This window comes from Argiope bruennichi, chromosome 1, assembly GCF_947563725.1.
Source record: "Argiope bruennichi chromosome 1, qqArgBrue1.1, whole genome shotgun sequence".
NCBI lineage: Eukaryota > Metazoa > Arthropoda > Arachnida > Araneae > Araneidae > Argiope > Argiope bruennichi.
In genome coordinates this window covers 27,833,923-27,859,778 of record NC_079151.1, presented here as the reverse complement: position 1 = coordinate 27,859,778, position 25,856 = coordinate 27,833,923, and the positions used below count along the sequence as shown (strand labels likewise).

At 33.2% G+C, this 25,856-nt stretch overlaps 1 long non-coding RNA gene across 1 annotated transcript; it reads left to right on the top strand.

The window, feature by feature from the left end:
• Positions 1-23,522: 23,522 nt before the first annotated feature.
• On the top strand, positions 23,523-25,506 carry LOC129966945 (uncharacterized). The gene is made up of 3 exons (XR_008784331.1): positions 23,523-23,805; positions 23,912-24,066; positions 25,025-25,506. It is a non-coding gene; the product is annotated as an uncharacterized LOC129966945 (long non-coding RNA).
• Positions 25,507-25,856: the final 350 nt, after the last annotated feature.

Sequence of the window (25,856 nt, the reverse complement as noted above, 5' to 3'; positions counted from 1 at the left end):
CGTATATCAAATTTTACTGGACTGCCGTAATGAGAATCTTAGACCTTTCAGAAGCTCTCGGGTTACGAGGCATGGTGGCTGGATCGGCAGAGTGTGGAGCTTAATTTTGCAGGTCTTCAGTTCGAGGCTCGAAGCCGCCAAATGTTTATACATATTTTTATTTTTTTAATTTATTAATACCAGTTTTCTCCATCATTCCTACAGTTAAAATGAATTATTCCAAGTTACATACGTCGAAAAAACTAATATTAAAATATTTCTATATTTATTCGAAATTTTAATATTCGAGTTCACGCACATGCGCAGAATTCATTCGTATTCTTAGCATTGTGCGTTTAGACCAGATTGACACCGTATATCAAATTTTACTGATGTGCCGTAATGAGAATCCTAGACCTTTCAGAAGCTCTCGGGTTACGAGGCTTGGTGGCTGGATCGGCAGAGTGTGGAGCTTAATTTTGCAGGTCTTCAGTTCGAGGCTCGAAGCCGACAAATGTTTATACATATTTTTATTTTTTTAATTTATTAATACCAGTTTTCTCCATCATTCCTACAGTTAAAATGAATTATTCCAAGTTACATAAGTCGAAAAAACTATTTAATATTAAAAAATTTCTATATTTATTCGAAATTTTAATATTCGAGTTCACGCACATGCGCAGAATTCATTCGTATTCTTAGCATTGTGCGTTTAGACCAGATTGACACCGTATATCAAATTTTACTGGACTGCCGTAATGAGAATCTTAGACCTTTCAGAACCTCTCGGGTTACGAGGCTTGGTGGCTGGATCGGCAGAGTGTGGAGCTTAATTTTGCAGGTCTTCAGTTCGAGGCTCGAAGCCGACAAATGTTTTTACATATTTTTTTTTAATTTATTATAACCAGTTTTCTCCATCATTCCTACATTTAAAATGAATTATTCCAAGTTACATACGTCGATAAAACTATTTAATATTAAAAAATTTCTATATTTATTCGAAATTTTAATATTCGAGTTCACGCACATGCGCAGAATTCATTCGTATTCTTAGCATTGTGCGTTTAGACCAGATTGACACCGTATATCAAATTTTACTGGACTGCCGTAATGAGAATCTTAGACCATTCAGAAGCTCTCGGGTTACGAGGCTTGGTGGCTGGATCAGCAGAGTGTGGAGCTTAATTTTGCAGGTCTTCAGTTCGAGGCTCGAAGCTGACAAATGTTTATACATATTTTTATTTTTTTAATTTATTAATACCAGTTTTCTCCATCATTCCTACAGTTAAAATGAATTATTCCAAGTTACATACGTCGAAAAAACTATTTAATATTAAAAAATTTGTATATTTATTCGAAATTTTAATATTCGAGTTCACGCACATGCGCAGAATTCATTCGTATTCTTAGCATTGTGCGTTTAGACCAGACTGACACAGTATATCAAATTTTACTGGACTGCCGTAATGAGAATCTTAGACCATTCAGAAGCGCTCGGGGTACGAGGCTTGATGACTGGATCGGCAGAGTGTGGAGCTTAATTTTGCAGGTCTTCAGTTCGAGGCTCGAAACCGACAAATGTTTTTACATATTTTTTTTTAATTTATTATAACCAGTTTTCTCCATTATTCCTGCAGTTAAAATGAATTATTTCAAGCTGTATAAGTCAAAAAAACTATTTAATATTAAAAAATTTCTATATTTATTCGAAATTTTAATATTCGAGTTCACGCACATGCGCAGAATTCATTCGTATTCTTAGCATTGTGCGTTTAGACCAGATTGACACCGTATATCAAATTTTACTGATGTGCCGTAATGAGAATCTTAGACCTTTCAGAAGCTCTCGGGTTACGAGGCTTGGTGGCTGGATCGGCAGAGTGTGGAGCTTAATTTTGCAGGTCTTCAGTTCGAGGCTCGAAGCCGACAAATGTTTTTACATATTTTTTTTTAAATTTATTATAACCAGTTTTCTCCATCATTCCTACAGTTAAAATAAATTATTCCAAGTTACATACGTCGAAAAAACTATTTAATATTAAAAAATTTCTATATTTATTCGAAATTTTAATATTCGAGTTCACGCACATGCGCAGAATTCATTCGTATTCTTAGCATTTTGCGTTTAGACCAGATTGACACCGTATATCAAATTTTACTGGACTGCCGTAATGAGAATCTTAGACCTTTCAGAAGCTTTCGGGTTACGAGGTTTGGTGGCTGGATCGGCAGAGTGTGGAGCTTAATTTTGCAGGTCTTCAGTTCGAGGCTCGAAGCCGCCAAATGTTTATACATATTTTTATTTTTTTAATTTATTAATACCAGTTTTTTCCATCATTCCTACAGTTAAAAGGAATTATTCCAAGTTACATACGTCGAAAAAACTAATATTAAAATATTTCTATATTTATTCGAAATTTTAATATTCGAGTTCACGCACATGCGCAGAATTCATTCGTATTCTTAGCATTGTGCGTTTAGACCAGATTGACACCGTATATCAAATTTTACTGATGTGCCGTAATGAGAATCTTAGACCTTTCAGAAGCTCTCGAGTTACGAGGCTTGGTGGCTGGATCGGCAGAGTGTGGCGCTTAATTTTGCAGGTCTTCAGTTCGAGGCTCGAAGCCGACAAATGTTTTTACATATTTTTTTTAAAATTTATTATAACCAGTTTTCCCCATCATTCCTACACTTAAAATGAATTATTCCAAGTTACATACGTCGAAAAAACTATTTAATATTAAAAAATTTCTATATTTATTCGAAATTTTAATATTCGAGTTCACGCACATGCGCAGAATTCATTCGTATTCTTAGCATTGTACGTTTAGACCAGACTGACACAGTATATCAAATTTTACTGGACTGCCGTAATGAGAATCTTAGACCATTCAGAAGCGCTTGGGGTACGAGGCTTGATGACTGGATCGGCAGAGTGTGGAGCTTAATTTTGCAGGTCTTCAGTTCGAGGCTCGAAACCGACAAATGTTTTTACATATTTTTTTTTAATTTATTATAACCAGTTTTCTCCATCATTCCTACAGTTAAAATGAATTATTCCAAGTTACATACGAATAAAAAACTAGTTAATATTAAAAAATTTCTATATTTATTCGAAATTTTAATATTCGAGTTCACGCACATGCGCAGAATTCATTCGTATTCTTAGCATTCTGCGTTTAGACCAGACTGACACAGTATATCAAATTTTACTGATGTGCCGTAATGAGAATCTTAGACCTTTCAGAAGCTCTCGAGTTACGAGGCTTGGTGGCTGGATCGGCAGAGTGTGGCGCTTAATTTCGCAGGTCTTCAGTTCGAGGCTCGAAGCCGACAAATGTTTTTACATATTTTTTTTTAAATTTATTATAACCAGTTTTCCCCATCATTCCTACACTTAAAATGAATTATTCCAAGTTACATACGTCGAAAAAACTATTTAATATTAAAAAATTTCTATATTTATTCGAAATTTTAATATTCGAGTTCACGCACATGCGCAGAATTCATTCGTATTCTTAGCATTGTGCGTTTAGACCAGACTGACACAGTATATCAAATTTTACTGGACTGCCGTAATGAGAATCTTAGACCATTCAGAAGCGCTCGGGGTACGAGGCTTGGTGGCTGGATCGGCAGAGTGTGGAGTTTAATTTTGCAGGTCTTCAGTTCGAGGCTCGAAACCGACAAATGTTTTTACATATTTTTATTTTTTTAATTTATTATAACCAGTTTTCTCCATCATTCCTGCAGTTAAAATGAATTATTTCAAGCTATATACGTCAAAAAAACTATTTAATATTAAAAAATTTCTATATTTATTCGAAATTTTAATATTCGAGTTCACGCACATGCGCAGAATTCATTCGTATTCTTAGCATTATGCGTTTAGACCAGATTGACACAGTATATCAAATTTTACTGATGTGCCGTAATGAGAATCTTAGACCTTTCAGAAGCTCTCGGGTTACGATGCTTGGTGGCTGGATCGGCAGAGTGTGGAGCTTAATTTTGCAGGTCTTCAGTTCGAGGCTCGAAGCCGACAAATGTTTTTACATATTTTTTTTTAATTTATTATAACCAGTTTTCTCCATCATTCCTACAGTTAAAATTAATTATTCCAAGTTACATACGTCGAAAAAACTATTTAATATTAAAAAATTTCTATATTTATTCGAAATTTTAATATTCGAGTTCATGCACATGCGCAGAATTCATTCGTATTCTTAACATTCTGCGTTTAGAAAAGACTGACACAGTATATCAAATTTTACTGATGTGCCGTAATGAGAATCTTAGACCTTTCAGAAGCTCTCGGGTTACGAGGCTTGGTGGCTGGATCGGCAGAGTGTGGAGCTTAATTTTGCAGGTCTTCAGTTCGAGGCTCGAAACCGACAAATGTTTTTACATATTTTTATTTTTTTAATTTATTATAACCAGTTTTCTCCATTATTCATGCAGTTAAAATGAATTATTTCAAGCTATATAAGTCAAAAAAACTATTTAATATTAAAAAATTTCTATATTTATTCGAAATTTTAATATTCGAGTTCACGCACATGCGCAGAATTCATTCGTATTCTTAGCATTGTGCGTTTAGACCAGACTGACACAGTATATCAAATTTTACTGATGTGCCGTAATGAGAATCTTAGACCTTTCAGAAGCTCTCGGGTTACGAGGCTTGGTGGCTGGATCGGCAGAGTGTGGAGCTTAATTTTGCAGGTCTTCAGTTCGAGGCTCGAAACCGACAAATGTTTTTACATATTTTTATTTTTTTAATTTATTATAACCAGTTTTTTCCATCATTCCTGCAGTTAAAATGAATTATTTCAAGCTACAAAAGTCAAAAAAACGATTTAATATTAAAAAATTTCTATATTTATTCGAAATTTTAATATTCGAGTTCACGCACATGCGCAGAATTCATTCGTATTCTTAGCATTGTGCGTTTAGACCACGTTGACACCGTATATCAAATTTTACTGATGTGCCGTAATGAGAATCTTAGACCTTTCAGAAGCTCTCGGGTTACGAGGCTTGGTGGCTGGATCGGCATAGTGTGGAGCTTAATTTTGCAGGTGTTCAGTTCGAGGCTCGAAGCCGACAAATGTTTTTACATATTTTTTTTTAATTTATTATAACCAGTTTTCTCCATCATTCCTACAGTTAAAATGAATTATTCCAAGTTACATACGTCGAAAAAACTATTTAATATTAAAAAATTTCTATATTTATTTGAAATTTTAATATTCGAGTTCACGCACATGCGTAGAATTCATTCGTATTCTTAGCATTGTGCGTTTAGACCAGACTGACACAGTATATCAAATTTTACTGGACTGCCGTAATGAGAATCTTAGACCATTCAGAAGCGCTCGGGGTAGGAGGCTTGGTGGCTGGATCGGCAGAGTGTGGAGCTTAATTTTGCAGGTCTTCAGTTCGAGGCTCGAAACCGACAAATGTTTTTACATATTTTTATTTTTTTAATTTATTATAACCAGTTTTTTCCATCATTCCTGCAGTTAAAATGAATTATTTCAAGCTACAAAAGTCAAAAAAACGATTTAATATTAAAAAATTTCTATATTTATTCGAAATTTTAATATTCGAGTTCACGCACATGCGCAGAATTCATTCGTATTCTTAGCATTGTGCGTTTAGACCACGTTGACACAGTATATCAAATTTTACTGATGTGCCGTAATGAGAATCTTAGACCTTTCAGAAGCTCTCGGGTTACGAGGCTTGGTGGCTGGATCGGCAGAGTGTGGAGCTTAATTTTGCAGGTCTTCAGTTCGAGGCTTGAAACCGACAAATGTTTTTACATATTTTTATTTTTTTAATTTATTATAACCAGTTTTTTCCATCATTCCTGCAGTTAAAATGAATTATTTCAAGCTACAAAAGTCAAAAAAACGATTTAATATTAAAAAATGTCTATATTTATTCGAAATTTTAATATTCGAGTTCACGCACATGCGCAGAATTCATTCGTATTCTTAGCATTGTGCGTTTAGACCACGTTGACACCGTATATCAAATTTTACTGATGTGCCGTAATGAGAATCTTAGACCTTTCAGAAGCTCTCGGGTTACGAGGCTTGGTAGCTGGATCGGCATAGTGTGGAGCTTAATTTTGCAGGTCTTCAGTTCGAGGCTCGAAGCCGACAAATGTTTTTACATATTTTTTTTTAATTTATTATAACCAGTTTTCTCCATCATTCCTACAGTTAAAATGAATTATTCCAAGTTACATACGTCGAAAAAACTATTTAATATTAAAAAATTTCTATATTTATTTGAAATTTTAATATTCGAGTTCACGCACATGCGTAGAATTCATTCGTATTCTTAGCATTGTGCGTTTAGACCAGACTGACACAGTATATCAAATTTTACTAATGTGCCGTAATGAGAATCTTAGACCTTTCAGAAGCTCTCGGGTTACGAGGCTTGGTGGCTGGATTGGCAGAGTGTGGAGCTTAATTTTGCAGGTCTTCAGTTCGAGGCTCGAAACCGACAAATGTTTTTACATATTTTTATTTTTTTAATTTATTATAACCAGTTTTTTCCATCATTCCTGCAGTTAAAATGAATTATTTCAAGCTACAAAAGTCAAAAAAACGATTTAATATTAAAAAATTTCTATATTTATTCGAAATTTTAATATTCGAGTTCACGCACATGCGCAGAATTCATTCGTATTCTTAGCATTGTGCGTTTAGACCACGTTGACACCGTATATCAAATTTTACTGATGTGCCGTAATGAGAATCTTAGACCTTTCAGAAGCTCTCGGGTTACGAGGCTTGGTGGCTGGATCGGCAGAGTGTGGAGTTTAATTTTGCAGGTCTCCAGTTCGAGGCTCGAAACCGACAAATTTTTTTACATATTTTTATTTTTTTAATTTATTATAACCAGTTTTCTCCATTATTCCTGCCGTTAAAATGAATTATTTCAAGCTGTATAAGTCAAAAAAACTATTTAATATTAAAAAATTTCTATATTTATTCGAAATTTTAATATTCGAGTTCACGCACATGCGCAGAATTCATTCGTATTCTTAGCATTGTGCGTTTAGACCAGATTGACACAGTATATCAAATTTTACTGATGTGCCGTAATGAGAATCTTAGACCTTTCAGAAGCTCTCGGGTTACGATGCTTGGTGGCTGGATCGGCAGAGTGTGGAGCTTAATTTTGCAGGTCTTCAGTTCGAGGCTCGAAGCCGACAAATGTTTTTACATATTTTTTTTAAATTTATTATAACCAGTTTTCTCCATCATTCCTACAGTTAAAATGAATTATTCCAAGTTACATACGTGGAAAAAACTATTTAATATTAAAAAATTTCTATATTTATTCGAAATTTTAATATTCGAGTTCACGCACATGCGCAGAATTCATTCGTATTCTTAGCATTGTGCGTTTAGACCAGATTGACACCGTATATCAAATTTTACTGATGTGCCGTAATGAGAATCTTAGACCATTCAGAAGCGCTCGGGGTACGAGGCTTGGTGGCTAGATCGGCAAAGTGTGGAGCTTAATTTTGCAGGTCTTCAGTTCGAGGCTCGAAGCCGACAAATGTTTTTACATATTTTTTTTTAATTTATTATAACCAGTTTTCTCCATCATTACTACAGTTAAAATGAATTATTCCAAGTTACATACGTCGAAAAAACTATTTAATATTAAAAAATTTCTATATTTATTTGAAATTTTAATATTCGAGTTCACGCACATGCGTAGAATTCATTCGTATTCTTAGCATTGTGCGTTTAGACCAGACTGACACAGTATATCAAATTTTACTGGACTGCCGTAATGAGAATCTTAGACCATTCAGAAGCGCTCGGTGTACGAGGCTTGGTGGCTGGATCGGCAGAGTGTGGAGTTTAATTTTGCAGGTCTTCAGTTCGAGGCTCGAAACCGACAAATTTTTTTACATATTTTTATTTTTTTAATTTATTATAACCAGTTTTCTCCATCATTCCTGCCGTTAAAATGAATTATTTCAAGCTGTATAAGTCAAAAAAACTATTTAATATTAAAAAATTTCTATATTTATTCGAAATTTTAATATTCGAGTTCACGCACATGCGCAGAATTCATTCGTATTCTTAGCATTGTGCGTTTAGACCAGATTGACACAGTATATCAAATTTTACTGATGTGCCGTAATGAGAATCTTAGACCTTTCAGAAGCTCTCGGGTTACGATGCTTGGTGGCTGGATCGGCAGAGTGTGGAGCTTAATTTTGCAGGTCTTCAGTTCGAGGCTCGAAACCGACAAATGTTTTTACATATTTTTTTTTAATTTATTATAACCAGTTTTCTCCATCATTACTACAGTTAAAATGAATTATTCCAAGTTACATACGTGGAAAAAACTATTTAATATTAAAAAATTTCTATATTTATTCGAAATTTTAATATTCGAGTTCACGCACATGCGCAGAATTCATTCGTATTCTTAGCATTCTGCGTTTAGACCAGACTGACACAGTATATCAAATTTTACTGATGTGCCGTAATGAGAATCTTAGACCTTTCAGAAGCTCTCGGGTTACGAGGCTTGGTGGCTGGATCGGCAGAGTGTGGAGCTTAATTTTGCAGGTCTTCAGTTCGAGGCTCGAAGCCGACAAATGTTTTTACATATTTTTATTTTTTTAATTTATTAATACCAGTTTTCTCCATCATTCCTACAGTTAAAATGAATTATTCCAAGTTACATACGTGGAAAAAACTATTTAATATTAAAAAATTTCTATATTTATTCGAAATTTTAATATTCGAGTTCACGCACATGCGCAGAATTCATTCGTATTCTTAGAATTGTACTTTTAGACCAGATTGACACCGTATATCAAATTTTACTGGACTGCCGGAATGAGAATCTTAGACCATTCAGAAGCGCTCGGGGTACGAGGCTTGGTGGCTGGATCGGCAGAGTGTGGCGCTTAATTTTGCAGGTCTTCAGTTCGAGGCTCGAAGCCGACAAATGTTTTTACATATTTTTATTTTTTTAATTTATTAATACCAGTTTTCTCCATCATTCCTACAGTTAAAATGAATTATTCCAAGTTACATACGTGGAAAAAACTATTTAATATTAAAAAATTTCTATATTTATTCGAAATTTTAATATTCGAGTTCACGCACATGCGCAGAATTCATTCGTATTCTTAGCATTGTGCGTTTAGACCAGACTGACACAGTATATCAAATTTTACTGATGTGCCGTAATGAGAATCTTAGACCTTTCAGAAGCTCTCGGGTTACGAGGCTTGGTGGCTGGATCGGCAGAGTGTGGAGCTTAATTTTGCAGGTCTTCAGTTCGAGGCTCGAAACCGACAAATTTTTTTACATATTTTTATTTTTTTAATTTATTAATACCAGTTTTCTCCATCATTCCTACAGTTAAAATGAATTATTCCAAGTTACATACGTGGAAAAAACTATTTAGTATTAAAAAATTTCTATATTTATTCGAAATTTTAATATTCGAGTTCACGCACATGCGCAGAATTCATTCGTATTCTTAGCATTGTGCGTTTAGACCAGATTGACACCGTATATCAAATTTTACTGATGTGCCGTAATGAGAATCTTAGACCTTTCAGAAGCTCTCGGGTTACGAGGCTTGGTGGCTGGATCGGCAGAGTGTAGAGCTTAATTTTGCAGGTCTTCAGTTCGAGGCTCGAAACCGACAAATGTTTTTACATATATTTTTTTTAATTTATTATAACCAGTTTTCTCCATCATTCCTACAGTTAAAATGAATTATTCCAAGTTACATACGTCGATAAAACTATTTAATATTAAAAAATTTCTATATTTATTCGAAATTTTAATATTCGAGTTCACTCACATGCGCAGAATTCATTCGTATTCTTAGAATTGTGCTTTTAGACCAGATTGACACCGTATATCAAATTTTACTGGACTGCCGTAATGAGAATCTTAGACCATTCAGAAGCGCTCGGGGTACGAGGCTTGGTGGCTGGATCGGCAGAGTGTGGAGCTTAATTTTGCATGTCTTCAGTTCGAGTTTCGAAACCGACAAATATTTTTACATATTTTTATTTTTTTAATTTATTAATACCAGTTTTCTCCATCATTCCTACAGTTAAAATGAATTATTCCAAGTTACATACGTGGAAAAAACGTTTTAATATTAAAAAATTTCTATATTTATTCGAAATTTTAATATTCGAGTTCACGCACATGCGCAGAATTCATTCGTATTCTTAGCATTGTGCGTTTAGACCAGATTGACACCGTATATCAAATTTTACTGATGTGCCGTAATGAGAATCTTAGACCTTTCAGAAGCTCTCGGGTTACGAGGCTTGGCGGCTGGATCGGCAGAGTGTGGAGCTTAATTTTGCAGGTCTTCAGTTCGAGGCTCGAAGCCGACAAATGTTTTTACATATTTTTATTTTTTTTAAATAATAGGTCAATATTTTATAACCAGTTTTCAATATTAATACTTAAAAATGTGAACTACCGAGGAGATAAGTTTTGGTTGTAGCGGAAGGCAGGAAAAAGATTGAAATAAAGCGTTTAATTGAGGAAAGTGATGATTTCAAAAATGACAGCGAAGTTGTTAAGGACACTGTAAATCGAGTAATCTATCTTTTTAATGATACTAATAATTTAAAGTATCAGAACACGTTCGGAGCATTTTTTTTAGAAAAACATGGTGTAGACATATTTTAACCATATTTCTGTGTTTAAGACTATTCAAAATTAGTAATAGGATGTCAATATTTGAAATAAACATTATAACTTTTTGAAAATTGGCATTTAATAGCGTAAATTTAAGCAAATTCTTTAAAAACTTTAAATTGGCTACACCAAAAACTATCACTCTCATCCGAACAAAACTTATACCAAAATAAACTGTATAGTTTTCGCTAGGGAATGAACTGCAATCGTAAGGTTATAATAATAAAAAAAGTTTTTAGAACCAATTAAAGAATTTTTCATGAAATTTTTAGTAAATTTATGACGTTATTGTTCAAACAATAGGCTGTAAATTAAAAAAAAATATTCCCTAAATCTAAATTCTTTTGGTTCATTCCCTAAAAAATAGTATAAAGTCAAAGTCCACCAAATTTCATAGTAATATGATAATTATATTTTGTGTTATTTGATTTGAAGTGAGCAAAAAATAAGAAAAAAATCAATTTTGAGAAAAATGCATTTAAAGTATACGCTAACATGTTTTAGTAATAAATTATGTGTACATACTTAAAATTCGCCACATTTATAGGTTATACTTACTTCCTCCTCAGTATTTAATAATTTCCTTTTTTTAATCAACTTTTTTTTTCTTTTTCTGGCAATTTTTGTATTTGGCAGGGAATGCCGCTTAGATTCATTTATTCTTTCTTTGTTGAGCTCAGCAAATTGTCTAATTGCGTTTGCATTATGATATACTCCAACCTTGAGTATATTCAGTAATCCTATAAAACCTTTGTTAAAATGTATTATAGATGTAGATATAAATGCCTCTAATCTAAGGGTTTGGTGTTCAACAACACCGTCATTCCCAGAAAACACGTTGAAATTCTCATTGGCATTTTGCATTTTTTTTTTTTTTTTGTACAAAAAATTTCATTTTTAAAACTAAATTTGTATTTATACATATTTTTGGCTCTTTAAATCGGTGCTTATTTAAATGTCCACTACCGTTCATTACGAAAATATTAATATCATGACTTCTAATTAACGTAGAGACAAAAGTAAACCTGGTTTGGATAGCTTAAAGACTAATACAATAAAAGAATTTTTAAAAACTGTCATTTATGGCGGAAATTGACCTTTTCAACGTGTTCGGATACCTTAACCTTAACTTTCTATTTTTAACGAATTTTTTTTAAAAATAATTTAATCAAATTTTTCAGTTTATTTCGAACAAAATAAAAATAATATTGAACCCGAACGAGCAAGTTACACCTGTTTGTGGAAAAAAAAAATTAGCTTTTATCGACGTGTCGCCATCACATTGATAAAAGCTCAAATTAAAACGCGAGTTAACTGTTACTCTAAATTAAATCAAGGAAAGTTTAATATGCAGTACGTGTTTATATGAAATGAAATTAATATAAAATATGATATTTCTTAAGATCTTGCATGCCGTTCAGTACGACCATGAACAACCCTTTGATTCCATATATATGGTTGGATTTCGACCAGTGTGACTGTCGATATCATGGAGCGATAATCCATGCTGTTGATAGCCAACGATCCTACTTCTACCGAATTCCATCTTACTAGAATTAATTTTATTATTATTATTTTTCGATACATCACAAGGTATACTGAATAAACTCCCAACTTACAAAGTGCCTTCTAAATGAGGAATCCTCTACACAATTTTTCTTTTATGCAGTGTTTCAGATGCCATTTTTCGCTCGCGTCATCTAAATTCGCTGAAATGCTAATCATTTGCATATCCCAACTTCTTCTTTTCATATGATTTTGACGTTCGTCAGATCATTCCTTCCTGGCCTTGGTGTACCTTCACTGATGACTATGCTACTGAGTCATCATGTTTTTGATGCTCCTTAAGCGAAAATCCCGCTTATCGCATGTAAAGTAATAACCTATAATTGCTCATTGAATGAATGATAGGGCACCTTTGTTTCTCCTTATCCTAATTTTATACGAAAGACGACAGATTTATTTTTAAATTTTTTTGTAATAATTGCTTTTTTTAAATAATATTTTTATTTATTGAGTGTGCTTCTTTTGAGTCCGAATTAGATTAAATATTTTTAAATCCTTTTCAAAAAGTGAGCAACCCTAAGAAAATATCTCGTACAAGCTAACTGAGCAGCCACCTAGCTAGAAATTTGGAAGAAGAGGACGATTTATAAGAAATTTCTAGATCCTTATAAACTGATAAAAGCTCAAAGAATTAATCGGTTTATTGATTTTTTTGTTGCGTGCGCCATGAGGAAGAATTATTTTAACGAATTTTATAAAATGGGTTTGAATACAGTTAAACTGGATATATTGTGTAAATTATTAATGCCTCTTGCGAGGCTGAACAAAAAGAGAATAGTTTGGATGTCTGCACTCTTTGGTACCATTTTCAAAGAAGAAATGGAAAAATATTCATACTTTTTCAAGAACTGTTTATCATTCGTGCTGAATTGAATAATAATGGGTAAGCTGCTTAGTTTTTTGAGTTCTCATAAATATAAAAATTGTGTGTAATTATTTTATGTATTGAAGATTCGAAAGATTTTTCTACTAAAATATTCGTTCGCAATGAATTTTTTTGAAAAAGTTTAATATTTTAAACAACTTTTTCGGAAAATCGAGTAAAAATTGAGTGTGTAGCAGAATTTATGCAATTATTGAACCAATACTATATAAATGAATGAACGAACCAATTTGAAATGTGAAAGTTTGTTTATTAGTTTAATGTAAATGGTTGCTGTAAAGCATAATAACAGTATCGTATGACTGAATATTTCGTCATTCTTTTCTGTATTTGGGAAATCGACAGTATTTTATTATAACAAAGCAGTCTGAGTTTCGTTCTTGTAAGCAAGATTTCCTTCAAAGGAATTTTAGCCAAAAATGAACTGTTCATGATATATTTTACAAATATGCCTACATAAATTAAACATGCATAACAGAAACATTTAGAACGTTATTTTTACGGAAAATGACATATTTGGGAAATCCCAAAACTTCGCCGTTCGACTAAGTTCCTATTAGTCTTAATGTTTGATTAAATTTTCAGTTTATTTCTGTTAATCTATGTTAAAATCACCTTTATGGTTGGTGTTGGAGCCTTTATATTCGATAGTTTGACTTCTAAACTTCTTTCCTTTACTTACTCATTTGAAAGCCTGTGCGTATGCTTTTAGCTCAATTTAAGTGTAAAATAGGGCATTGTAAAATCCTCTGGAACTTGGCTAAAGTGCATTTCAAGTCTCTTGAATTTCGAATACATTTTTTAGCTAAATAAAAATAGTTGTATATTTTCTGAACATTAAAACTAGCAATAATTTCTTGTATTGGGATTTGATAGATCAGAAAACTAAACGTTGCTTGTTAACTTCTGCATCTCTGCTTACAATAAAGACGAATGTATGCATTTTGGCATTCTACAGGACGGACCATTTGACCGAATGCTACCAAATTTGGTAAATACATTTTGAAGGATGGTAATGTAGCCTCTCGGCTATTTTTTGAGATTTTAACGAGAATTTTTATTAAATAAACTGAATTTCGGGTTTTCGGATTTTTTTCTAAAATACTATCATGCAAAAAGCATCTACTCTGATGCCAGTTTAATAATCAAAGGCATTTTTCGAAATTTTGTTAATTTAAATATTTTTTATTAATATCTAACAATATATATTGTTCAGAAACTTAAACCTCTTGTTTCATCAAATATTTAATTGCGGGACTCAAAATATTGTTGAAAGAAAGATTCCGTTTTACATCGGAATAATTGAAAAGAAGGAATAAAATATGCAGCACAGTGAAAATTGGATGGATCATCCGGGCAGTTAGTTTGACTTTATTAGAATGGTTTATACGCACAATAAATGGATTCAAAGTTGTTAAAATAATGACAAATTTCCATCTAGTAGTAACATGATATTTTAAGCTTAAATCGTCGATCTAATCCTATTTCATTAGTAAACACATTCGATGGAAGCGATTTTTGTCATTCGATCTGCAGAATAAATGCCGTTTTAAATCAATTGGAAGTGAAAGTTAGACTTTGGAATGAATAAATAGAAGGGCACTTTTTTAAATTATAGATTTACATTGGCTAAAGTATACGATTGAAATATGTTACAAAACAAATTCTTGAATTTTATTACGGCGTATAAGCATTGATACTATTTTTTAAAATTTGAATTAAATGCTTATAAATAAAATTATCCCTGAATAGTTAATTTTTTTTAATTTCTGTAAAATTATCTTTTTTCCCGTAATTTCCGGAGTTGTCAAAGAAAACTTTCTACTCATTACTAGAAATGGATTTCGTTGGGAATTTAACTTTTGAAAATCTAAAATTTTGTGAAATTGAATAATTCCCGAATGCCATTTCTCAAAAATACCTATTTGCTAAAATTGACAGCTTAAGGTCCCAAATATTTGTCCAAAGAGTGTTACATTCTATGCGTAATGCATCTCGCAGTTAATGGAAAGTCTGTATTTAAAGGACAATTTCTTAACAGAGTCGAAGTATAGAGTGTAAATTTAAACAATGAAAGCTTCAAATAACCCGAAGCTGTTAAGATTTCGAATGCCATAAGGGTTAACAAGGACAGGTGCTCGAACATGGCTTTAGCGCCGTGAGGCAATGAATGACGGGCACACGAGGGTCTTTTGAAATGTATAATTTGAACAAATGCCAATGCTTATAAACCTTTGATAAAATTACTACAATGGGCTGAGAAATGAATGCTGCATAAAACGTATAAAAGTAATTATGTTTACACTTGAAATATAGGCTCAGTTTTTCATCCCTAGTTGCTTTGAATCTTAATAGCACATTTTGCAAAATTGTCGTATAATTCTAATTTTGTCATATTTTTCTTGTAAATTTTTCATGTGGAGAAATGTAAATTTCATTTTCATTACCATAACATTTTGTGAACAAGCTCAAAGAATGGGGATCACAGGTGATTCTTGTGAAATAAAATCATTCACACACATATTATACACGGTATCTTAGTTGTTGTAGGTAATATTTAAGCTTTGTATTTTTCGCATGATAAACTCATTGTGTCACTATGGGAAAAAACCCTGCAACTCTTATGGCTTTCAACGTTTTATGAAACGTCATTTCACATATTTGTGAGGCAATCTTTCTCCTGTAATGTTAGTGAAAGCTGAATGAGGTGCATTCCTTCATTTTACGCGAAATGGTAATAAAAGCATAAGGTTGTAACACATAGCAAGATAAGGCAAAGCTCATGTGTTCTGATGTGTAGGGAGGTATTCACATATTTTTATCATATTCTATTACCCCTGTAGTGCATCATTGTTTGAACGTCGTTTATCTAATTCTGGTCCTTGGAACATGCAAAAATCGTTCCTTTTTTAACGTTTTCTCTGAGTTTAAATAATATAATTTTTGTTACTGTAAACTTTACTAACAATAGTCGGGTTGCATAAATTAAAATTGAACCTCGCTTAGCGACCAGATTTTGTACTTGAATCATTCGCAATGTGAAACACTTGTTAACCAATCATTTTCTCGCAGAAATCGGTATTAAATAGGACAATTCATTCCATTTCGTAAAGAAGTAATTTTTTAATTTATCATATATAATTTGAGCTAAAGTAACTTTCTGTTTCAGGTCATTTTACAAAAAATGTCAACTTCGAAGTGTTAGCGACACCTACATCTTCATGCCCGACTCTCCTTATGTGATGGACTCTATATATTGAAGCCACCGTCGTTGCAAGTCTCATTCTTCCAATTTTTCGACACAGTTTAATATTAGTTCCAAGATAGCTTGAGACCATTACGGTAGTGTTGCTCTGTTTTTGGACGGAGGGCGATGTTTTCTTCTGAATTTCCCGCTGTCGCATCGCTTTGGACTAACCAGGTATGTCTACATAATCGTGGCACCCTAGCTGCTTGGAGATTACTTGTGTCGAATATTCGGAAATTATGAATTCTTCCTTATTCTTTCAGAATATTAGAAGTTCAGATTTTAATACCTTCCATGAATTTACGAAGTGTCTAAAACATTTTAAAGGAACACAGAAAGACGGTCTAGAATGTAGTGATCGAGTACCCGCTCAAAAACTAATAATAAACCGCAAGTTAATAAGTGCATCCACTCAAACTAAAAACGGAAGTCGAATATTTTTCTAATATAATAATCTATTAAAAATATTAGGATAAATTTTCCAAAATGAATTTCTCAAACTATAATTTCGTTTTATTTTTCATGATTGTTAGTTAGGAATATCGGCTCGTCCTTCAAATATTGATTCTAACTTTATCAAGGACCATTCAATTAAATTCCGGTGTAGCTTTATTTCGGGGTATTTCTAAATAATATGGAGTGCTTAATCGAACTCGTTGACGATTTCTGGAATTTATTCCCAATAAAACTTTTACCTATTTCAATCGGTATATTCTAAAGAAATCGAATTTCGCTGACATTCAAACTTCGGTTTATGAATTTTGAAATGGCAAATCTCGTATTGGGTGTTACAAATCAAATTCTTAAAGCGGGGAAGTTTATAATCAAAGTAACTGTAACTATTATATCAAGAGGCGAGGAGGTTAATAAAAATTAGTTTTGCAGTTAATTCTTGATGATTTTATAGATTGCAAGATTAACCAAGACAAGACTACGTTTAGGCGCTAAAAATCCGAGGCCAAATTTTCTACACTATAGTAGTAGATCGAGGAATTTCCTTAATTTACCATATTTAGTGAAATGATTATATGCTAAATATTTAAAAACATTTCAGATATCGAGGTTAAAATATACATGATAAAAACCAAATTTTTTCTTCTAGATAGTGAAAGTGAATTGGATTTTTAACTTAAAGTCGGAGTCTAGAAATTTTTGAAATGATTTCTTAATGACAGAGGGGTAATGGAAAATCAAATGAAGTGAAAACAAGAGGATATAAGAATTTAAATAAATTCTCTAATTTCACTATTCATGTCAAAGGACGTTAAATTTTTATTTTGTAATTTAGCGTCATGTACTTCTCGCTAATTTGTATTTGGAATCAGTAGCGCGTGATGAAATTGCCAATCGGCACCCTAAACGCTCTATTGCCGATTTAAATAATTCTTTGCGTCTAGGTTTTTATTAGCATAAACAAGTTTCATATTAAAAAAAAAAAATTAATTACTTTTCAACATTAGTCTGTGTCCTTACCTTATTTTAATGTCCTTCATGCAATTTAAAATAATTTATTCCATTAATGTACCTTATTTTAATGTCCTTCATGCAATTTAAAATTTATTCCATTAATGTGACTTATTTGCCATTTCTGTACTTTATTTCTAACCTTCAAGTAGTGCTATTTATTTGGCATTATCTAGTTTCGTCGTTTAATATTGTCTGTTTACTTAAGTCACGAATTCTTGCACATTCTATTACATAAAAGGAATTATCGGGACATTTCAGTAGATATATTTTTAGTTTTCGGTCAGAAACGAGCCATTAAACATTTTCAAATCTTACTAATCGGAATTTAGAGAATTAGTTTTGCATGCAACCGATATGAGCACAAAGAAATCTGGAATATTGAGATCGAAAATTTGAAATAATAAATTAAAGAAATGCCAAGTAAAGAAGTTAGCGGTAATGCGGTATGCCTCCCTACAGAATCGTGCATCCAAATATCTATTCGTAAATTTGAGAATCAAATCATTCTTGCTTTATTCGATACAAATAGCACTTCAACCAAAACTTGATTTCTTCGCAGTATATAATGATCATAATGAATCTAATTGTTCAGAAATGATCAGAATTGCTAAATGTCGGGTCTGGGCAGTTTGGTACCGAACTCGGAGGAAATCTGATACTTAAATTCATAATTTGACCGAGGAACGGGTACAGAATATTTGTAAATTTTGAGAAAATCGTATGGACTGGACCCCATTTTCCCGCTTCGACTATACGTGTTAATCAGAACTAACATAAAAACCACTGGGTTTAGTATTTCTATAAATTTCTGTTTTTGTGTTAATTTCAATACAAAATATCTGGTCTTCGCGGAGCAATGATATTACATGCATTCTATTATCAGGTTGAGATGCATTATGGGAATCAGAAAAATCCCTAGTGATGTGCATCACAAAAGACCTTACCTTATGCACGAGCATGATAAACGGAATGAAATGAACGTTTTTGTTTTGGGAGTTGGCTATAGAACCTAATTCGTGCAATTCATTAGGAAGTGAATGGAGTGACAGCTTAGTGGAATTTGGAAATAGTCAGTGTGTGGTGAAGTATGCAAGTTACTTCACCATTCGTTAGGGAAAAGACAGGACTGTCTTATCTATTATCGTATATTATACATTATATTGAGTATAGGAATTGGTGGGCGAGATGTGGATGTGAGAATTGTGGACTGTGGATGGTATTGACGGTGTGGATAATATTTGCGAGAACCATGGACTGGAGATAGGGCAAGCGGCGTAAGCGTGTGAGTGGTGGTTTCGAGGGGTGGCAATGATGGCGTGGGTAATGCGTGTGTGCGTGCTTTGGGTTCGAGGGGTGGCGTGGGTAATGCGTGTGTGTGTGCGTGCTTTGGGTTCGAGGGGTGGCGTGGGTAATGCGTGTGTGTGTGCGTGCTTTGGGTTCGAGGGGTGGCGTGGGTAATGCGTGTGTGCGTGCTTTGGTTTCGAGGGGTGGCGTGGGTAATGCGTGCGTGTGTGCGTGCTTTGGTTTCGAGGGGTGGCGTGGGTAATGCGTGTGTGTGTGCGTGCTTTGGGTTCGAGGGGTGGCGTGGGTAATGCGTGTGTGTGTGCGTGCTTTGGTTTCGAGGGGTGGCGTGGGTAATGCGTGTGTGTGTGCGTGCTTTGGTTTCGAGGGGTGGCGTGGGTAATGCGTGTGTGTGCGTGCTTTGGTTTCGAGGGGTGGCGTGGGTAATGCGTGTGTGTGTGCTGTGGTTTCGAGGGGTGGCGACGGTGGCGTGGGAAATGCGTGTGTGTTTGTGTGTGTGCGCTTTTTGGGGGGTGGCATTAATGTGTGTGTGAACACTGAGGAAAAAGTGCTGAATTTGTGTATTGTACAAGAATTGCCATTTCTAATCCTTCAGGCCCTTTTAATTTCATCTTAACGAATTTTATATCAAAAGAAAACAGGTATATAGGCGGTGTCGTGCTTGAAACGTTGCTTTGAAGTAGGAAAACAATGGGAACAGAATGTTCATGCGGTTCCGAAGTGAAACAGGTTTATCATTAAAGCAGGTATTGATAATTTTAAACCATTTTGAGTTTGAATCCCATTCATTTCAGTTATATATTTATATCTGACAGAACTAGTCTTTTTGTGTTGAAGCATCCAATTTACATAGGAATAAGCTCGAACGGGATTGAATAAAATAAATTGTTTCTGATGCTGTGATTTTTGGGATATTTCAGAGAATCTATCATAATTAGAACTGTGCTTAAATCAACAATTTAAAAGGCATTGACTATAATGAATAATCGAAATTCTTTATTGTATAATGGGAACAACACATGGCACTTGAATGTTTCTGAACATAATATATTCGAATTCATATTTCGATGAAATCAGATATTTGATTTCCAGAATCTTTGGTTTATTACGGTTTCTTTGTGACAAGCTCGAATGAAAAAATCTACTGGCTCGTTAAAAATGAAATTTCTTGAATTATATAAACATTTTAGATATTCAAATTGCATTCATTTATTCGTAGGATGGCTATATAAATTTGATCACGTATTGGAAATTATGCAGATTTATTTCAATTTCTTCGTTTAAAAATTGCCTCTCTTAAATTTCAGCTTGCGGTTCTTGGAATCTAGGACAGTATTAATTCGGTATCTGTAACGTTAAATTATGAAGCATTTCGTTCTTCTAACCACCTTTCCCCCTCATTCTTCGAATTAAAGTATTCAACCAATATGAAAAGTGACTGTGCTTCTTTCTCTCATCTTTCTATATATAAACTTATTCCTCCAGTTGACTTAACATCTCACTTCATCTAGGGAAAACTCGTTTAATTCGTTCTCGCGCATCAATTAATCCTAAAGTGACCAGATATTTTTGAGATGCAATACAGTATAGTTTCTACTGAATAAAGTAACTGAGCCTCTTTGAACAACCACGCTTACAGAAATTTGAAACTTAATGTGTTCCATATCATAATTCGAAAACAGAAGTTTGAATGATCTCATATATTGAATGCAGAGGAATTATAATTACTTTGTGAATTGCATGAAAGGAAGTAATCGGCTAGATTAGTTATAGGAAAAAGGTTTAGAAAGGTAATTGAACTAAGCATTGGAGATAATGTGTTTAAATGTAGCTATTTTGAACGTGTATGAAATTAGACAAATTTCGTATTGCATTTCTCTATCCTTTCATGCATAAAAAAAAAATTAAGTTATCACTTGTATAAAGCTTAAAAAATAGTCGGTACGGCTTTAAGGCAAAGGTTGTTCCATTCGTGAGCAATTTTTTTATTAAAAAATGTAAGCACGGGGTAATGATGTCTAATTCCTAATCTTCCAAAATTTAAAATTGATCACTAAACGGTTAGCTGCCCATTCGTATATTTTTAAATTTTACGAGAGCTTCTAAGATGCATTAAAATCTGAACATTTGGTATGTTAATGAAATATGGAAGAATTAATTTCTGGATATTCTACAAAAGTGGCTTTCAGGTGACGAAAGTGCCATAATTATGTGGATTTTACTTGGTATAGGATAGGTCCAATGATATAGGAAAGAGCCATAGTGATTGTCTTGTGCCATTTCTGAAAATATTCAGAATGAATATTTAATTTGATAAGTTTCTGATGTTAAAATAACTTTAGAGGTTAAACTGCCTCGCTCATACCAGGAAGTTTGTATTGGAATCGCCAGAATTTTCATCTTAAAGAAATGCAACTTCACAGATAACATCAATGAAACAAATCCTGCAGTTATTAGAACAGCTCTTTGTAGACTCTTCAGATGTTTGTTGGAGAAATGAAACAACGCCTTTGCCCATTTGTGGAGTGACTGCCTTCTCAGCTGTTGGTAAAAACTGTTGATAGCAGCCATCTGGATTGCCAGGGGACTTTCTCTCGGTTCCGTGCGGAAGTAATAACGGTAAGTTATGCTATGATAATTATATCGAAATAGGGTACAGTTTGGTTTATCAATGGTAATTAGAACTATAGAAATGTACTTGTTTTATTTCATTAGGCATTCATTGGGTAAACAACTTATCGGCATTCATGCCATCTTATTTGATAAAGGCACACCGTCAATCACCAGTATTGATTTCTCAGTTCCATGTACATGCTATTCATCTGCATCAATGCTGTATGCGAATAAGTATTCCCTTAAGATGACATCAAAGTGTAAGAAAACATGAACAGAGTAAGTTTGCCAGTTTTATTGATATATTTTGCAAAGAAATATGGCGTTTGGAAACCAATTGTTTTCGTTTCGTCTCGAAAGTAAGTTTCTGGAAGTTGCAAAAAGACGCAACATAATTTCATGGAAAAATTTATTAAAGCATTTGCAACCCTTTTTTTTTTTCTACCTTCCACATACAAGAGCAATCGTAATTGAAATAAATGTCATACTATGACGGCTATTTGCATGTCGTCACAAAGGAAATATTAGATACAAGAACTGTCTCAAATCGTCTGTTCCACAACTCACCTATAGCAGGACAAAAAAATTAAAGATAATTCAGTTTTGTGTTTATATGGAGTGAGGGAACTTACTTTCTGGAATGACTGAATGTATTACTATTGTTTAAAAAATGCATATTTGTTCATTTTCTCTTAAGTTGTAGTGGTAATAAATAAGAGAGTAAGGATGTTTGGTAAAAATCCTCAAAATTTCGTGTTTTTTTTTTTTTTTCAAGCATTTAAATATGACATTCCATAAAATTTGAAGTACAAAATCAAAATCGATAGTTCATTCAATGAAATTTCACATTTCTTATATGAAATTCATATAAAACTATCACTAAGTATGCTGTGGGTCGTTTTGAAGAGTATTCTAACGTTTAGCGAATAAACCTATTTTTATATTAAGTATGATCGGCAATTTTGCTTAAGAGCAATTAACAAATTAGACGCACGACTTATCTTCCTGTATACGCTTAATGTTCTCGGGAAATTTGGAAGTATTTTTTTAAAAAACCGAATGAAATACTTAAATTGTTTAACAAATGTATTTGAAAAAATACTGCAAATAGCTTCATTTTAAAGGAGGAAATGAACTGATTTGCGCTTTAAGACTTCCTGATTAAAATGGGAAACTTAATTTCTGCCAGTGAAGTTGAAAGCAGGTTCTTATTAGATTTTAGAATTTTCTATGTAGATAAGAGCAAAAGTAAATCGTATCTCTTGCACTTTTTAATTGTATCTCTTCGAAGCACTCTTGATGGATTAATCAATATTTATTTAATCTTTTCAGATGTTGACAGATCTTGACAGAAGTATCTCCGCACAATAGACAACATAGAGCTTCAAGCGCATATTGGAACCTATGGAATCCGACCAACAAACCCAAAAGATTTATTGGATGTTTTATAAAGCCTGAAATATTATACCGAGCTTAATGTATCAACTTTGTACAGAAAAAGAATTTAAAACAACCTACACAGTGGGTTGAAAATGAAAGGAATATTTATTATCTCTGCATATTCCAGAGAAGTGGCTTCTAAGAAATGAGAATCGGAATTGCGTTGACTTCTCATGTGTAGTCTGAGATAGGGGAAAACCATGGCAATTACTTCTTGTACTGTTCTGAAAATTTCAAAAAAGACGAATGAAAATTTCATTTTTTAGAGTAATAATAGCAAGAACTATATATCAATTTAAACTACTTTACTTATACCTGATAGTATTCTTATGGAATTCGTGTCTACTCAAGTAAGATGGAACGTCTTATAAATTGAAAACGAGGCAGAATCTCCTGCAATTGATACTAGAGCAGCTCACTATGCAAAGAATACATTTGATGCCATTTATTTGAACGGCTTAACACCAATTCCCTTCAGTAGAGCGAGTGTTATTTCGGCCCAGGCCACAATTTCTAAATATGGGAGATGTCTGAATTTCTGGAAAAAGAACGGTACCAAAGTGATATCGGTAAGTTGTAAAATTATAGTTGTCATATCGAAATGAAGATTGAATACGATCCTTTTTGATTATGAAATGATAATTACAACTATAAAATTGCTTATTTTTTCGTTAGGTATTCATGGGTCGGACAACTTAAGACTATTATGGAAGCATCTTTTCTTGGATAAAAGCACCATCAGCAATACGGTCTTCTCGGTTCCATTTACAAATCATCAATATTTACCAATTCCCTTACGATAATTTGAAGCATCACATTCTCAGGACCTGGTAAGTTCTTGAATTATTATAATAAAACTATCAGAATGGTGTATTAGGAAGAGCTCTTTTATTTGGTTCGTCTAGAAAGTATTCCGGAGGATCCAAAGATACATTAAGATAATTACCTGGAAAGTTGAAATTTTAGTTACCTCTGGACATAAGGAACCGACTTATCGTTAGTCATCCTGCGAGATCGATTTCTATAATTAAATGTCGAAGTAATTCGTCGTCTAATAATGGAGTTGGGCTGTGTCGGCTTTCTGCTTGTCACTAGGGAAATGTATAGTCAGACTTTCAGCCATTGCCTGTGGAAGATAAGCAAAAAATGTTTCGGCATTATTTTGTGTTATTTTTTGGGCTAAACCAAACGTATTGCAGTTGATATTTAAAATTTTCATTCCTTCATTAACCGCAGTTACTAGCATGCAATAATCGGTAAGCTCAGCGAACTCGTTTGATTTTCAAGTATGTAAACGTCAACCTAGGAAATTAATTTGCAATCTTTACTGAAGGAATTGAGATCCTTTCTCAACATAGGGTTTTCTTTCTCCACTATGCAAGGATGCGTTCGTTTTCGGCGCTTTTAAGCGGTTCTGTGAAAGTTTCAAGAGCCAGGCATAATCTACCGTATTCTAAAATCTAAATGACAATCGGGTGCTATTAGAGCATTTATTATTTACCATTTCTGACACCCATAGAAAATAAAAACACATGTCTCAGAAGATTCTAGAACAATTAAGTGTTAACGATTTAAATGCAATTTTCAAATAATTTAGTTCTATTTTTCATAATGAGAACTAGTGGTGGAAAAATCCTGAATGTAGATTGCTATTGATAGCAATTAAACATTTTTTTCGGATTATTGAATTATTGGAGTGGATTTAAAGGCAAATGCCGGAATATAAACTAAATTTTTTTAATGGCATTCTTGATAGTTTGATTTAATTTATTGATTCAATCTTTTCAGATGTCGACATGTTTTAACCGAAGTGATCACGGCACAAGATACCATTCGTAGCTTTCAACTTTGCAATTCGGAGTCTTTTCAATGGAACTATGAATGGAGATCCAATTTATGCAGTTGAGTTTGTAAAATTCATTTTGGCGTCAACTGAATTGATATTAGTACCAAAAAAATAATACATAAATGGTCTGCATAAGGGATAATGTGATTATGTATGTAGTCAATACTTGTGGCTATCAATACATCTCTGAAATGTCTTATTCTATTGTAAGAGCAACATGCTGAATATTTATTTATTTTTGGAGAATTTTTTTTCGAATTTTGCAAAGTTTGAAGTCTGCTGAAAATCTAATTCAAAACCAATGTTTGGCAATTCAATATTTCATCTTAAAATTGTCTGGACTTTTATTCTTATACCAACTTTTAAAGGTTTATTCATTCCCTTCAAATGAGATATTTACTCCTTAAGAAATACTTAAAAAAAAATCTTTAAAAAAAAAGCCGTTTCCCCTATCTAGATCTCTTATGGATAACTTTAAATTAGATAGTGTATTTAATTTTGCTAGTAATATAAACCAAATATCCAACAAGACTGTATGTTTGATTCATATTTTTGATAAAATTAGCTTTAACGTTTCTGTACGATTACCAATCCCTTACTAGAGTTCAATAAACTGACAAGCACAACTTTCATTGACCCAGCAGTATGGGCAGGAATTGCAATTTTCAGTACCATAAAATAAAAACAAATTAATTTGTGTAGTGCATTATGTCATTGTGAATGGAAAATGCATCTTTACGCTATTAAATGATCTTAGATTATTTTTAATCGCCG